A 15,342-nucleotide genomic window follows, 5' to 3' on the forward strand; every position below is an offset into this window, starting at 1 on the left:
GATAAGAAAAGATACTAGATTTGATCTTAGCCAAAGGGCCGAGAAGCAATTAGCAATAATCACTCTATCGAAAAGCCAGTGGCGTGCAAAACACACCTCAAAAACTTCCACCCGGTGCCAAAAAAAAGTGCCCACACATAGAGAGTGAAACACAAAAACGTGCAACGGGTGTACAGAGTCCTCCACTAGGGAAGGACCTTACCCTGATCCCCCGGGGCGTTAGGCTCCGGACAGGGACTGAGGTACTCAGACAAAGGGTCCATCTGGCCGAAACCAGGCGGACCCCCACAACTGGAAGGACTGCCGAAGCAGACCAACCCAAGTACAGTGGGGCTCTCCCGAAGAGAGACCCCTCAAAGGAGAGGGCGAACCAAGCCAAAAGGCCTATGTCCACCCCCTCCCAAGACTTTCAGAGTAGGCCCGAGGACCCACACCCTACTCGCCACACAGTGACAAACGTGTATACAAAACAACCAAAAAAAGGACAAAAAGGTGACAAACAGGGGTAAAAGAAAGAGTGGGGAAGATAGTGAGATGGGAGAGTGAAAGTGGCCATTGTGCTATACAATGGCCGGCCCTCCGGCCAGGCATAAAAATTTCCCCTGGTCCTGGCCAAAAGGCCCGGCCCAAGAGGCAGGTGCGAAAAACGTGTGTTGTGGTGAAGTGACCATGGTGCCATAAAATCAAGTGCTTTCACACCGTGACTATACGGCACCCCTGAACTGCCACTTCAGGGGCACATTCATCACTGGCTTTTCGAAAAAGCCCTGACCCACAGCCCAGACCACAGCAGCCCCCACCCCAGGCAGAAAGGTATGGAGTTCTGGAAGCTTGGAGAGAGCCCTTGCCATCAGGCTTCACCGTCGTTCCATCCCTCCTACCTAATTACATTTGGGAAATACTGGCCGCTCCCCCGGTGGGAGCAAGGGGAGCCAGCGTTCTCTCCCAAATAACTGTCCAGAGCTAGAGCTGCCCCAATCCAGGCCAGAAGGCCAGGATCCCGACCCTCCGCCAAGACCGAATGGTTCTCCGTCCCCATCAGAAGGCTTCCCTTTCGGCTACAAACCGCTCCGGGTTACCTTCACTCCAGCAGGTTTTGCATAGCAACCGCAATCCCATCTCTATCTCGCCATAGATCAGGGACAGAAGCAAGCGCCACCTCCTGGAAACTGATAAGAACAGATACTAGATTTGATCTTAGCCAAAGGGCCGAGAAGCAATTAGCAATAATCACTCTATCGAAAAGCCAGTGGCGTGCAAAACACACCTCAAAAACTTCCACCCGGTGCCAAAAAAAAGTGCCCACACATAGAGAGTGAAACACAAAAACGTGCAACGGGTGTACAGAGTCCTCCACTAGGGAAGGACCTTACCCTGATCCCCCGGGGCGTTAGGCTCCAGACAGGGACTGAGGTACTCAGACAAAGGGTCCATCTGGCCGAAACCAGGCGGACCCCCACAACTGGAAGGACTGCCGAAGCAGACCAACCCAAGTACAGTGGGGCTCTACCGAAGAGAGACCCCTCAAAGGAGAGGGCGAACCAAGCCAAAAGGCCTATGTCCACCCCCTCCCAAGACTTTCAGAGTAGGCCCGAGGACCCACACCCTACTCGCCACACAGTGACAAACGTGTATACAAAACAACCAAAAAAAGGACAAAAAGGTGACAAACAGGGGTAAAAGAAAGAGTGGGGAAGATAGTGAGATGGGAGAGTGAAAGTGGCCATTGTGCTATACAATGGCCGGCCCTCCGGCCAGGCATAAAAATTTCCCCTGGTCCTGGCCAAAAGGCCCGGCCCAAGAGGCAGGTGCGAAAAACGTGTGTTGTGGTGAAGTGACCATGGTGCCATAAAATCAAGTGCTTTCACACCGTGACTATACGGCACCCCTGAACTGCCACTTCAGGGGCACATTCACCACTGGCTTTTCGAAAAAGCCCTGACCCACAGCCCAGACCACAGCAGCCCCCACCCCAGGCAGAAAGGTATGGAGTTCTGGAAGCTTGGAGAGAGCCCTTGCCATCAGGCTTCACCGTCGTTCCGTCCCTCCTACCTAATTACATTTGGGAAATACTGGCCGCTCCCCCGGTGGGAGCAAGGGGAGCCAGCGTTCTCTCCCAAATAACTGTCCAGAGCTAGAGCTGCCCCAATCCAGGCCAGAAGGCCAGGATCCCGACCCTCCGCCAAGACCGAATGGTTCTCCGTCCCCATCAGAAGGCTTCCCTTTCGGCTACAAACCGCTCCGGGTTACCTTCACTCCAGCAGGTTTTGCATAGCAACCGCAATCCCATCTCTATCTCGCCATAGATCAGGGACAGAAGCAAGCGCCACCTCCTGGAAACTGATAAGAACAGATACTAGATTCGATCTTAGCCAAAGGGCCGAGAAGCAATTAGCAATAATCACGCCTCAGTTGAACCTCATTGGCTATGATACTGCCACTGCGCAAAGCTAACCAAATCAGTGCCTGCCAACATCTGCCCTTCCTTGGAGGAGAAATTGACATTGAGGAGAGACACATAAGTGTCATCCAGTGGGCCGCTGAGCATTCTGGGACTTGGCATGTTAATGAGACAGGGACGATGCCTAAGTGGGCATTGTTTACCCACTGAATAGTGTTAGCATTTGAAAGAACTAAGGAGAATCTAAAGGGACAGGGCCCTAGATGTCAGATGCGTTTCTCCCACAGCAGTCCTGAAAGGCCACTGGGAGCGTATGTGTTTGAACAGCTATGCTGCTGAGAAAAGACCAAGGTGGAAGGATTTGGGGCCTTTGTTGAAAGTTCGCTAGATAACATGCCTGAACTGGAGCCCAGGTAAGCTGCCATAGACAAGGGTTGTTGGGAAACAGTTGGTCAAGCAATCACCTTCAGCCACCTTTATTTCTGGCAGATTCCAGGAGCCTAGAAAGGGGGAAGTTAGGACATTTCATCTCTCTGAGCCAGTGAGCATTCCCGGCAGATGTGCATAAAGACTGCCCTATTGGCAGCTCAAAGGCCTCATAGGTAAGTGAAAGGCACCGCCCGAACAGGGACTTGAACCCTGGACCCTCAGATTAAAAGTCTGATGCTCTACCGACTGAGCTATCCGGGCTCTCAAAGCTCCTCCTCCATAGCGGTCCAAGCTGCTTGAATCTTGACATGTATGGTGGAAAAAGACCATTCAGCCAAGGGGACCGGGTGCCTGAAAGCACAAGTATTTGGCTTGCCCAGGCTGGCCAATCGTCCTCTCCCGTTTAATTTTCTAGGACAGGTTGAAGATAAAAGGGAGAATCTAACCTGCAACCATGCAGATAGGGTCCAGTCCGGTACAGGTGGAGAACGCCTAAAGTTTCTGCCTTAGTTTTACCTACAGTTCAATGCTCTTTGACCGGAAACAAGGGCCTTGCAAAAAGACACCGCCCGAAAGGCTTCCTTAACCCTGGACCAACACGCTTCCAGTATTCTTAATCAGTGACTGGGTTACAAATAAAGACAGTTCACCTTGAGCCTCATGTTGCCAGGTCCAGCAGAAGAAACCCAGGCAAAAAAACGAGGTAGAGTCCACTCTGGATTACAGGCAAGTGAAGAACGAGCGGCGCGTGCCAATCACTGATTGTTCTACCCAGGCTGCGTGATGACACAAAAGCTCTCTATGGTGTCAATGGGCCCGTGACTCACTTTCTCAACTCTAATGCATCTCAGTCTGCATGTAAGAAGCCGTCACTTATCTGCTGTTGAAAACACATTGCTCAGTCTCCTCAGAGACTCTCAAAAATTGCCAGTGCTGACTGTATTTCAAGTCATCGTGGCGGGGTATTGGGAAAAGTTTTCAATTAGCAATAATCACGCCTCAGTTGAACCTCATTGGCTATGATACTGCCACTGCGCAAAGCTAACCAAATCAGTGCCTGCCAACATCTGCCCTTCCTTGGAGGAGAAATTGACATTGAGGAGAGACACATAAGTGTCATCCAGTGGGCCGCTGAGCATTCTGGGACTTGGCATGTTAATGAGACAGGGACGATGCCTAAGTGGGCATTGTTTACCCACTGAATAGTGTTAGCATTTGAAAGAACTAAGGAGAATCTAAAGGGACAGGGCCCTAGATTCTCCTGTCAGATGCGTTTCTCTCACAGCAGTCCTGAAAGGCCACTGGGAGCGTATGTGTTTGAACAGCTATGCTGCTGAGAAAAGACCAAGGTGGAAGGATTTGGGGCCTTTGTTGAAAGTTCGCTAGATAACATGCCTGAACTGGAGCCCAGGTAAGCTGCCATAGACAAGGGTTGTTGGGAAACAGTTGGTCAAGCAATCACCTTCAGCCACCTTTATTTCTGGCAGATTCCAGGAGCCTAGAAAGGGGGAAGTTAGGACATTTCATCTCTCTGAGCCAGTGAGCATTCCCGGCAGATGTGCATAAAGACTGCCCTATTGGCAGCTCAAAGGCCTCATAGGTAAGTGAAAGGCACCGCCCGAACAGGGACTTGAACCCTGGACCCTCAGATTAAAAGTCTGATGCTCTACCGACTGAGCTATCCGGGCTCTCAAAGCTCCTCCTCCATAGCGGTCCAAGCTGCTTGAATCTTGACATGTATGGTGGAAAAAGACCATTCAGCCAAGGGGACCGGGTGCCTGAAAGCACAAGTATTTGGCTTGCCCAGGCTGGCCAATCGTCCTCTCCCGTTTAATTTTCTAGGACAGGTTGAAGATAAAAGGGAGAATCTAACCTGCAACCATGCAGATAGGGTCCAGTCCGGTACAGGTGGAGAACGCCTAAAGTTTCTGCCTTAGTTTTACCTACAGTTCAATGCTCTTTGACCGGAAACAAGGGCCTTGCAAAAAGACACCGCCCGAAAGGCTTCCTTAACCCTGGACCAACACGCTTCCAGTATTCTTAATCAGTGACTGGGTTACAAATAAAGACAGTTCACCTTGAGCCTCATGTTGCCAGGTCCAGCAGAAGAAACCCAGGCAAAAAAACGAGGTAGAGTCCACTCTGGATTACAGGCAAGTGAAGAACGAGCGGCGCGTGCCAATCACTGATTGTTCTACCCAGGCTGCGTGATGACACAAAAGCTCTCTATGGTGTCAATGGGCCCGTGACTCACTTTCTCAACTCTAACGCATCTCAGTCTGCATGTAAGAAGCCGTCACTTATCTGCTGTTGAAAACACATTGCTCAGTCTCCTCAGAGACTCTCAAAAATTGCCAGTGCTGACTGTATTTCAAGTCATCGTGGCGGGGTATTGGGAAAAGTTTTCAATTAGCAATAATCACTCTATCGAAAAGCCAGTGGCGTGCAAAACACACCTCAAAAACTTCCACCCGGTGCCAAAAAAAGTGCCCACACATAGAGAGTGAAACACAAAAAAGTGCAACGGGTGTACAGAGTCCTCCACTAGGGAAGGACCTTACCCTGATCCCCCGGGGCGTTAGGCTCCAGACAGGGACTGAGGTACTCAGACAAAGGGTCCATCTGGCCGAAACCAGGCAGACCCCCACAACTGGAAGGACTGCCGAAGCAGACCAACCCAAGTACAGTGGGGCTCTCCCGAAGAGAGACCCCTCAAAGGAGAGGGCGAACCAAGCCAAAAGGCCTATGTCCACCCCCTCCCAAGACTTTCAGAGTAGGCCCGAGGACCCACACCCTACTCGCCACACAGTGACAAAACGTGTATACAAAGACAACCAAAAAAAAAAAAGACAAAAAGGTGACAAACAGGGGTAAAAAAAAGAGTGGGGAAGATAGTGAGATGGGAGAGTGAAAGTGGCCATTGTGCTATACAATGGCCGGCCCTCCGGCCAGGCATAAAAATTTCCCCTGGTCCTGGCCAAAAGGCCCGGCCCAAGAGGCAGGTGCGAAAAACGTGTGTTGTGGTGAAGTGACCATGGTGCCATAAAATCAAGTGCTTTCACACCGTGACTATACGGCACCCCTGAACTGCCACTTCAGGGGCACATTCACCACTGGCTTTTCGAAAAAGCCCTGACCACCCAGCCCAGACCACAGCAGACCCCACCACAGACAGGAAGGATATGGAGATCAGGAAGCCGGAAAGAGCCCTTTACCATCAGGCTCTGCCGTCGCTCCCATCACTCCTCCTAATTACATTCGGGAAGTACTTGCCACTCCCTCCCCCCCTTGCAAGGCAGGAGTAAGCGTTCTCTCCCAAATAACTGTCTGGAGCTAGATCCGCCCCAATCCAGGCCAGAAGGCCAGGGTCCCGACCCTCTGGTTCAGACCCCGTGGTTCTCCATCCCCATCAGAAGGCTTCCCTTTCGGCTACAAACCGCTCCAGGTCACCTTCACTCCAGCAGGTTTTGCATAGCAACCGCAATCCCATCTCTATTTCGCCATAGATCAGGGACGGAAGCAAGCGCCACCTCCTGGAAACTGATAAGAATAGATACTACACTTGATCTTCGCCAAAAGGCCGAGAAGCAATTAGCAATAATCACGCCTCAGTTGAACCTCATTGGCTATGATACTGCCACTGCGCAAAGCTAACCAAATCAGTGCCTGCCAACATCTGCCCTTCCTTGGAGGAGAAATTGACATTGAGGAGAGACACATAAGTGTCATCCAGTGGGCCGCTGAGCATTCTGGGACTTGGCATGTTAATGAGACAGGGACGATGCCTAAGTGGGCATTGTTTACCCACTGAATAGTGTTAGCATTTGAAAGAACTAAGGAGAATCTAAAGGGACAGGGCCCTAGATGTCAGATGCGTTTCTCCCACAGCAGTCCTGAAAGGCCACTGGGAGCGTATGTGTTTGAACAGCTATGCTGCTGAGAAAAGACCAAGGTGGAAGGATTTGGGGCCTTTGTTGAAAGTTCGCTAGATAACATGCCTGAACTGGAGCCCAGGTAAGCTGCCATAGACAAGGGTTGTTGGGAAACAGTTGGTCAAGCAATCACCTTCAGCCACCTTTATTTCTGGCAGATTCCAGGAGCCTAGAAAGGGGGAAGTTAGGACATTTCATCTCTCTGAGCCAGTGAGCATTCCCGGCAGATGTGCATAAAGACTGCCCTATTGGCAGCTCAAAGGCCTCATAGGTAAGTGAAAGGCACCGCCCGAACAGGGACTTGAACCCTGGACCCTCAGATTAAAAGTCTGATGCTCTACCGACTGAGCTATCCGGGCTCTCAAAGCTCCTCCTCCATAGCGGTCCAAGCTGCTTGAATCTTGACATGTATGGTGGAAAAAGACCATTCAGCCAAGGGGACCGGGTGCCTGAAAGCACAAGTATTTGGCTTGCCCAGGCTGGCCAATCGTCCTCTCCCGTTTAATTTTCTAGGACAGGTTGAAGATAAAAGGGAGAATCTAACCTGCAACCATGCAGATAGGGTCCAGTCCGGTACAGGTGGAGAACGCCTAAAGTTTCTGCCTTAGTTTTACCTACAGTTCAATGCTCTTTGACCGGAAACAAGGGCCTTGCAAAAAGACACCGCCCGAAAGGCTTCCTTAACCCTGGACCAACACGCTTCCAGTATTCTTAATCAGTGACTGGGTTACAAATAAAGACAGTTCACCTTGAGCCTCATGTTGCCAGGTCCAGCAGAAGAAACCCAGGCAAAAAAACGAGGTAGAGTCCACTCTGGATTACAGGCAAGTGAAGAACGAGCGGCGCGTGTCAATCACTGATTGTTCTACCCAGGCTGCGTGATGACACAAAAGCTCTTTATGGTGTCAATGGGCCCGTGACTCACTTTCTCAACTCTAACGCATCTCAGTCTGCATGTAAGAAGCCGTCACTTATCTGCTGTTGAAAACACATTGCTCAGTCTCCTCAGAGACTCTCAAAAATTGCCAGTGCTGACTGTATTTCAAGTCATCGTGGCGGGGTATTGGGAAAAGTTTTCAATTAGCAATAATCACGCCTCAGTTGAACCTCATTGGCTATGATACTGCCACTGCGCAAAGCTAACCAAATCAGTGCCTGCCAACATCTGCCCTTCCTTGGAGGAGAAATTGACATTGAGGAGAGACACATAAGTGTCATCCAGTGGGCCGCTGAGCATTCTGGGACTTGGCATGTTAATGAGACAGGGACGATGCCTAAGTGGGCATTGTTTACCCACTGAATAGTGTTAGCATTTGAAAGAACTAAGGAGAATCTAAAGGGACAGGGCCCTAGATGTCAGATGCGTTTCTCCCACAGCAGTCCTGAAAGGCCACTGGGAGCGTATGTGTTTGAACAGCTATGCTGCTGAGAAAAGACCAAGGTGGAAGGATTTGGGGCCTTTGTTGAAAGTTCGCTAGATAACATGCCTGAACTGGAGCCCAGGTAAGCTGCCATAGACAAGGGTTGTTGGGAAACAGTTGGTCAAGCAATCACCTTCAGCCACCTTTATTTCTGGCAGATTCCAGGAGCCTAGAAAGGGGGAAGTTAGGACATTTCATCTCTCTGAGCCAGTGAGCATTCCCGGCAGATGTGCATAAAGACTGCCCTATTGGCAGCTCAAAGGCCTCATAGGTAAGTGAAAGGCACCGCCCGAACAGGGACTTGAACCCTGGACCCTCAGATTAAAAGTCTGATGCTCTACCGACTGAGCTATCCAGGCTCTCAAAGCTCCTCCTCCATAGCGGTCCAAGCTGCTTGAATCTTGACATGTATGGTGGAAAAAGACCATTCAGCCAAGGGGACCGGGTGCCTGAAAGCACAAGTATTTGGCTTGCCCAGGCTGGCCAATCGTCCTCTCCCGTTTAATTTTCTAGGACAGGTTGAAGATAAAAGGGAGAATCTAACCTGCAACCATGCAGATAGGGTCCAGTCCGGTACAGGTGGAGAACGCCTAAAGTTTCTGCCTTAGTTTTACCTACAGTTCAATGCTCTTTGACCGGAAACAAGGGCCTTGCAAAAAGACACCGCCCGAAAGGCTTCCTTAACCCTGGACCAACACGCTTCCAGTATTCTTAATCAGTGACTGGGTTACAAATAAAGACAGTTCACCTTGAGCCTCATGTTGCCAGGTCCAGCAGAAGAAACCCAGGTAAAAAAACGAGGTAGAGTCCACTCTGGATTACAGGCAAGTGAAGAACGAGCGGCGCGTGCCAATCACTGATTGTTCTACCCAGGCTGCGTGATGACACAAAAGCTCTCTATGGTGTCAATGGGCCCGTGACTCACTTTCTCAACTCTAACGCATCTCAGTCTGCATGTAAGAAGCCGTCACTTATCTGCTGTTGAAAACACATTGCTCAGTCTCCTCAGAGACTCTCAAAAATTGCCAGTGCTGACTGTATTTCAAGTCATCGTGGCGGGGTATTGGGAAAAGTTTTCAATTAGCAATAATCACGCCTCACTCTATCGAAAAGCCAGTGGCGTGCAAAACACACCTCAAAAACTTCCACCCGGTGCCAAAAAAAAGTGCCCACACATAGAGAGTGAAACACAAAAAAGTGCAACGGGTGTACAGAGTCCTCCACTAGGGAAGGACCTTACCCTGATCCCCCGGGGCATTAGGCTCCAGACAGGGACTGAGGTACTCAGACAAAGGGTCCATCTGGCCGAAACCAGGTGGACCCCCACAACTGGAAGGTCTGCCGAAGCAGACCGACCCAAGTACAGTGGGGCTCCCCCGAAGGGAGACCCCTCAAAGGAGAGGGCGAACCAAGCCAAAAGGCCTATGTCCACCCCCTCCCAAGACTTTCAGAGTAGGCCCGAGGACCCACACCCTACTCGCCACACAGTGACAAAACGTGTATACAAAGACAACCAAAAAAAGACAAAAAGGTGACAAACAGGGGTAAAAGAAAGAGTGGGGAAGATAGTGAGATGGGAGAGTGAAAGTGGCCATTGTGCTATACAATGGCCGGCCCTCCGGCCAGGCATAAAAATTTCCCCTGGTCCTGGCCAAAAGGCCCGGCCCAAGAGGCAGGTGCGAAAAACGTGTGTTGTGGTGAAGTGACCATGGTGCCATAAAATCAAGTGCTTTCACACCGTGACTATACGGCACCCCTGAACTGCCACTTCAGGGGCACATTCACCACTGGCTTTTCGAAAAAGCCCTGACCCACAGCCCAGACCACAGCAGCCCCCACCCCAGGCAGAAAGGTATGGAGTTCTGGAAGCTTGGAGAAAGCCCTTGCCATCAGGCTTCACCGTCGTTCCATCCCTCCTACCTAATTACATTTGGGAAATACTGGCCGCTCCCCCGGTGGGAGCAAGGGGAGCCAGCGTTCTCTCCCAAATAACTGTCCAGAGCTAGAGCTGCCCCAATCCAGGCCAGAAGGCCAGGATCCCGACCCTCCGCCAAGACCGAATGGTTCTCCGTCCCCATCAGAAGGCTTCCCTTTCGTCTACAAACCGCTCCGGGTTACTTTCACTCCAGCAGGTTTTGCATAGCAACCGCAATCCCATCTCTATCTCGCCATAGATCAGGGACAGAAGCAAGCGCCACCTCCTGGAAACTGATAAGAAAAGATACTAGATTTGATCTTAGCCAAAGGGCCGAGAAGCAATTAGCAATAATCACGCCTCAGTTGAACCTCATTGGCTATGATACTGCCACTGCGCAAAGCTAACCAAATCAGTGCCTGCCAACATCTGCCCTTCCTTGGAGGAGAAATTGACATTGAGGAGAGACACATAAGTGTCATCCAGTGGGCCGCTGAGCATTCTGGGACTTGGCATGTTAATGAGACAGGGACGATGCCTAAGTGGGCATTGTTTACCCACTGAATAGTGTTAGCATTTGAAAGAACTAAGGAGAATCTAAAGGGACAGGGCCCTAGATGTCAGATGCGTTTCTCCCACAGCAGTCCTGAAAGGCCACTGGGAGCGTATGTGTTTGAACAGCTATGCTGCTGAGAAAAGACCAAGGTGGAAGGATTTGGGGCCTTTGTTGAAAGTTCGCTAGATAACATGCCTGAACTGGAGCCCAGGTAAGCTGCCATAGACAAGGGTTGTTGGGAAACAGTTGGTCAAGCAATCACCTTCAGCCACCTTTATTTCTGGCAGATTCCAGGAGCCTAGAAAGGGGGAAGTTAGGGCATTTCATCTCTCTGAGCCAGTGAGCATTCCCGGCAGATGTGCATAAAGACTGCCCTATTGGCAGCTCAAAGGCCTCATAGGTAAGTGAAAGGCACCGCCCAAACAGGGACTTGAACCCTGGACCCTCAGATTAAAAGTCTGATGCTCTACCGACTGAGCTATCCGGGCTCTCAAAGCTCCTCCTCCATAGCGGTCCAAGCTGCTTGAATCTTGACATGTATGGTGGAAAAAGACCATTCAGCCAAGGGGACCGGGTGCCTGAAAGCACAAGTATTTGGCTTGCCCAGGCTGGCCAATCGTCCTCTCCCGTTTAATTTTCTAGGACAGGTTGAAGATAAAAGGGAGAATCTAACCTGCAACCATGCAGATAGGGTCCAGTCCGGTACAGGTGGAGAACGCCTAAAGTTTCTGCCTTAGTTTTACCTACAGTTCAATGCTCTTTGACCGGAAACAAGGGCCTTGCAAAAAGACACCGCCCGAAAGGCTTCCTTAACCCTGGACCAACACGCTTCCAGTATTCTTAATCAGTGACTGGGTTACAAATAAAGACAGTTCACCTTGAGCCTCATGTTGCCAGGTCCAGCAGAAGAAACCCAGGCAAAAAAACGAGGTAGAGTCCACTCTGGATTACAGGCAAGTGAAGAACGAGCGGCGCGTGCCAATCACTGATTGTTCTACCCAGGCTGCGTGATGACACAAAAGCTCTCTATGGTGTCAATGGGCCCGTGACTCACTTTCTCAACTCTAACGCATCTCAGTCTGCATGTAAGAAGCCGTCACTTATCTGCTGTTGAAAACACATTGCTCAGTCTCCTCAGAGACTCTCAAAAATTGCCAGTGCTGACTGTATTTCAAGTCATCGTGGCGGGGTATTGGGAAAAGTTTTCAATTAGCAATAATCACTCTATCGAAAAGCCAGTGGCGTGCAAAACACACCTCAAAAACTTCCACCCGGTGCCAAAAAAAAGTGCCCACACATAGAGAGTGAAACACAAAAAAGTGCAACGGGTGTACAGAGTCCTCCACTAGGGAAGGACCTTACCCTGATCCCCGGGGCGTTAGGCTCCAGACAGGGACTGAGGTACTCAGACAAAGGGTCCATCCGGCCGAAACCAGGCGGACCCCCACAACTGGAAGGACTGCCGAAGCAGACCAACCCAAGTACAGTGGGGCTCTCCCGAAGAGAGACCCCTCAAAGGAGAGGGTGAACCAAGCCAAAAGGCCTATGTCCACCCCCTCCCAAGACTTTCAGAGTAGGCCCGAGGACCCACACCCTACTCGCCACACAGTGACAAACGTGTATACAAAACAACCAAAAAAAGGACAAAAAGGTGACAAACAGGGGTAAAAGAAAGAGTGGGGAAGATAGTGAGATGGGAGAGTGAAAGTGGCCATTGTGCTATACAATGGCCGGCCCTCCGGCCAGGCATAAAAATTTCCCCTGGTCCTGGCCAAAAGGCCCGGCCCAAGAGGCAGGTGCGAAAAACGTGTGTTGTGGTGAAGTGACCATGGTGCCATAAAATCAAGTGCTTTCACACCGTGACCATACGGCACCCCTGAACTGCCACTTCAGGGGCACATTCACCACTGGCTTTTCGAAAAAGCCCTGACCCACAGCCCAGACCACAGCAGCCCCCACCCCAGGCAGAAAGGTATGGTGTTCTGGAAGCTTGGAGAGAGCCCTTGCCATCAGGCTTCACCGTCGTTCCGTCCCTCCTACCTAATTACATTTGGGAAATACTGGCCGCTCCCCCGGTGGGAGCAAGGGGAGCCAGCGTTCTCTCCCAAATAACTGTCCAGAGCTAGAGCTGCCCCAATCCAGGCCAGAAGGCCAGGATCCCGACCCTCCGCCAAGACCGAATGGTTCTCCGTCCCCATCAGAAGGCTTCCCTTTCAGCTACAAACCGCTCCGGGTTACCTTCACTCCAGCAGGTTTTGCATAGCAACCGCAATCCCATCTCTATCTCGCCATAGATCAGGGACAGAAGCAAGCGCCACCTCCTGGAAACTGATAAGAACAGATACTAGATTCGATCTTAGCCAAAGGGCCGAGAAGCAATTAGCAATAATCACGCCTCAGTTGAACCTCATTGGCTATGATACTGCCACTGCGCAAAGCTAACCAAATCAGTGCCTGCCAACATCTGCCCTTCCTTGGAGGAGAAATTGACATTGAGGAGAGACACATAAGTGTCATCCAGTGGGCCGCTGAGCATTCTGGGACTTGGCATGTTAATGAGACAGGGACGATGCCTAAGTGGGCATTGTTTACCCACTGAATAGTGTTAGCATTTGAAAGAACTAAGGAGAATCTAAAGGGACAGGGCCCTAGATGTCAGATGCGTTTCTCCCACAGCAGTCCTGAAAGGCCACTGGGAGCGTATGTGTTTGAACAGCTATGCTGCTGAGAAAAGACCAAGGTGGAAGGATTTGGGGCCTTTGTTGAAAGTTCGCTAGATAACATGCCTGAACTGGAGCCCAGGTAAGCTGCCATAGACAAGGGTTGTTGGGAAACAGTTGGTCAAGCAATCACCTTCAGCCACCTTTATTTCTGGCAGATTCCAGGAGCCTAGAAAGGGGGAAGTTAGGACATTTCATCTCTCTGAGCCAGTGAGCATTCCCGGCAGATGTGCATAAAGACTGCCCTATTGGCAGCTCAAAGGCCTCATAGGTAAGTGAAAGGCACCGCCCGAACAGGGACTTGAACCCTGGACCCTCAGATTAAAAGTCTGATGCTCTACCGACTGAGCTAACCGGGCTCTCAAAGTCTCTCCATAGCGGTCCAAGCTGCTTGAATCTTGACACGTATGGTGGAAAAAGACCATTCAGCCAAGGGGACCGGGTGCCTGAAAGCACAAGTATTTGGCTTGCCCAGGCTGGCCAATCGTCCTCTCCCGTTTAATTTTCTAGGACAGGTTGAAGATAAAAGGGAGAATCTAACCTGCAACCATGCAGATAGGGTCCAGTCCGGTACAGGTGGAGAACGCCTAAAGTTTCTGCCTTAGTTTTACCTACAGTTCAATGCTCTTTGACCGGAAACAAGGGCCTTGCAAAAAGACACCGCCCGAAAGGCTTCCTTAACCCTGGACCAACACGCTTCCAGTATTCTTAATCAGTGACTGGGTTACAAATAAAGACAGTTCACCTTGAGCCTCATGTTGCCAGGTCCAGCAGAAGAAACCCAGGCAAAAAAACGAGGTAGAGTCCACTCTGGATTACAGGCAAGTGAAGAACGAGCGGCGCGTGCCAATCACTGATTGTTCTACCCAGGCTGCGTGATGACACAAAAGCTCTCTATGGTGTCAATGGGCCCGTGACTCACTTTCTCAACTCTAACGCATCTCAGTCTGCATGTAAGAAGCCGTCACTTATCTGCTGTTGAAAACACATTGCTCAGTCTCCTCAGAGACTCTCAAAAATTGCCAGTGCTGACTGTATTTCAAGTCATTGTGGCGGGGTATTGGGAAAAGTTTTCAATTAGCAATAATCACTCTATCGAAAAGCCAGTGGCGTGCAAAACACACCTCAAAAACTTCCACCCGGTGCCAAAAAAAAGTGCCCACACATAGAGAGTGAAACACAAAAAAGTGCAACGGGTGTACAGAGTCCTCCACTAGGGAAGGACCTTACCCTGATCCCCCGGGGCGTTAGGCTCCAGACAGGGACTGAGGTGCTCAGACAAAGGGTCCATCTGGCCGAAACCAGGTGGACCCCCACAACTGGAAGGTCTGCCGAAGCAGACCGACCCAAGCACAGTGGGGCTCCCCCGAAGGGAGACCCCTCAAAGGAGAGGGCGATCCAAGCCAAAAGGCCTATGTCCACCCCCTCCCAAGACTTTCAGAGTAGGCCCGAGGACCCACACCCTACTCGCCACACAGTGACAAAACGTGTATACAAAGACAACCAAAAAAAAGACAAAAAGGTGACAAACAGGGGTAAAAGAAAGAGTGGGGAAGATAGTGAGATGGGAGAGTGAAAGTGGCCATTGTGCTATACAATGGCCGGCCCTCCGGCCAGGCATAAAAATTTCCCCTGGTCCTGGCCAAAAGGCCCGGCCCAAGAGGCAGGTGCGAAAAACGTGTGTTGTGGTGAAGTGACCATGGTGCCATAAAATCAAGTGCTTTCACACCGTGACTATACGGCACCCCTGAACTGCCACTTCAGGGGCACATTCACCACTGGCTTTTCGAAAAAGCCCCGACCCCCCAGCCCAGACCACAGCAGACCCCACCACAGGCAGAAAGGATATGGAGATCAGGAAGCCGGAAAGAGTCCTTTATCAGGCTCTGCCGTCGCTCCCGTCACTCCCTCCTAATTACATTTGGGAAGTACTAACCACTCCCCCCCTGTAAGAGGGAAGTAAGCGTT

At 50.9% G+C, this 15,342-nt stretch overlaps 6 non-coding genes and 8 pseudogenes across 6 annotated transcripts; all 14 read right to left on the minus strand.

The window, feature by feature from the left end:
• Positions 1-1,088: 1,088 nt before the first annotated feature.
• Positions 1,089-1,221, minus strand: LOC141135944 (U2 spliceosomal RNA; annotated as a pseudogene).
• A 1,166-nt stretch (positions 1,222-2,387) lies between these two features.
• LOC141135419 (U4 spliceosomal RNA) lies at positions 2,388-2,452 on the minus strand (annotated as a pseudogene).
• Positions 2,453-3,018: 566 nt separating this feature from the next.
• Positions 3,019-3,091, minus strand: TRNAK-UUU (transfer RNA lysine (anticodon UUU)). The gene has a single exon. It is a non-coding gene; the product is annotated as a tRNA-Lys (tRNA).
• Positions 3,092-3,732: 641 nt separating this feature from the next.
• LOC141135120 (U4 spliceosomal RNA) lies at positions 3,733-3,873 on the minus strand. Its single transcript, XR_012243415.1, has one exon. It is a non-coding gene; the product is annotated as a U4 spliceosomal RNA (small nuclear RNA).
• Positions 3,874-4,445: 572 nt separating this feature from the next.
• On the minus strand, positions 4,446-4,518 carry TRNAK-UUU (transfer RNA lysine (anticodon UUU)). Its single transcript has one exon. It is a non-coding gene; the product is annotated as a tRNA-Lys (tRNA).
• A 641-nt stretch (positions 4,519-5,159) lies between these two features.
• LOC141135498 (U4 spliceosomal RNA) lies at positions 5,160-5,334 on the minus strand (annotated as a pseudogene).
• Positions 5,335-6,417: 1,083 nt separating this feature from the next.
• Positions 6,418-6,482, minus strand: LOC141135357 (U4 spliceosomal RNA; annotated as a pseudogene).
• A 566-nt stretch (positions 6,483-7,048) lies between these two features.
• Positions 7,049-7,121, minus strand: TRNAK-UUU (transfer RNA lysine (anticodon UUU)). Its single transcript has one exon. It is a non-coding gene; the product is annotated as a tRNA-Lys (tRNA).
• A 641-nt stretch (positions 7,122-7,762) lies between these two features.
• LOC141135123 (U4 spliceosomal RNA) lies at positions 7,763-7,903 on the minus strand. Its single transcript, XR_012243417.1, has one exon. It is a non-coding gene; the product is annotated as a U4 spliceosomal RNA (small nuclear RNA).
• Positions 7,904-9,183: 1,280 nt separating this feature from the next.
• On the minus strand, positions 9,184-9,326 carry LOC141135305 (U4 spliceosomal RNA). Its single transcript, XR_012243576.1, has one exon. It is a non-coding gene; the product is annotated as a U4 spliceosomal RNA (small nuclear RNA).
• A 1,112-nt stretch (positions 9,327-10,438) lies between these two features.
• On the minus strand, positions 10,439-10,503 carry LOC141135390 (U4 spliceosomal RNA; annotated as a pseudogene).
• Positions 10,504-11,783: 1,280 nt separating this feature from the next.
• On the minus strand, positions 11,784-11,905 carry LOC141135613 (U4 spliceosomal RNA; annotated as a pseudogene).
• A 1,124-nt stretch (positions 11,906-13,029) lies between these two features.
• Positions 13,030-13,094, minus strand: LOC141135420 (U4 spliceosomal RNA; annotated as a pseudogene).
• A 1,277-nt stretch (positions 13,095-14,371) lies between these two features.
• On the minus strand, positions 14,372-14,493 carry LOC141135716 (U4 spliceosomal RNA; annotated as a pseudogene).
• Between the last annotated feature and the right edge of the window lie 849 nt (positions 14,494-15,342).

The sequence above is a fragment of the Aquarana catesbeiana genome, linkage group LG03 (assembly GCF_042186555.1).
Source record: "Aquarana catesbeiana isolate 2022-GZ linkage group LG03, ASM4218655v1, whole genome shotgun sequence".
NCBI lineage: Eukaryota > Metazoa > Chordata > Amphibia > Anura > Ranidae > Aquarana > Aquarana catesbeiana.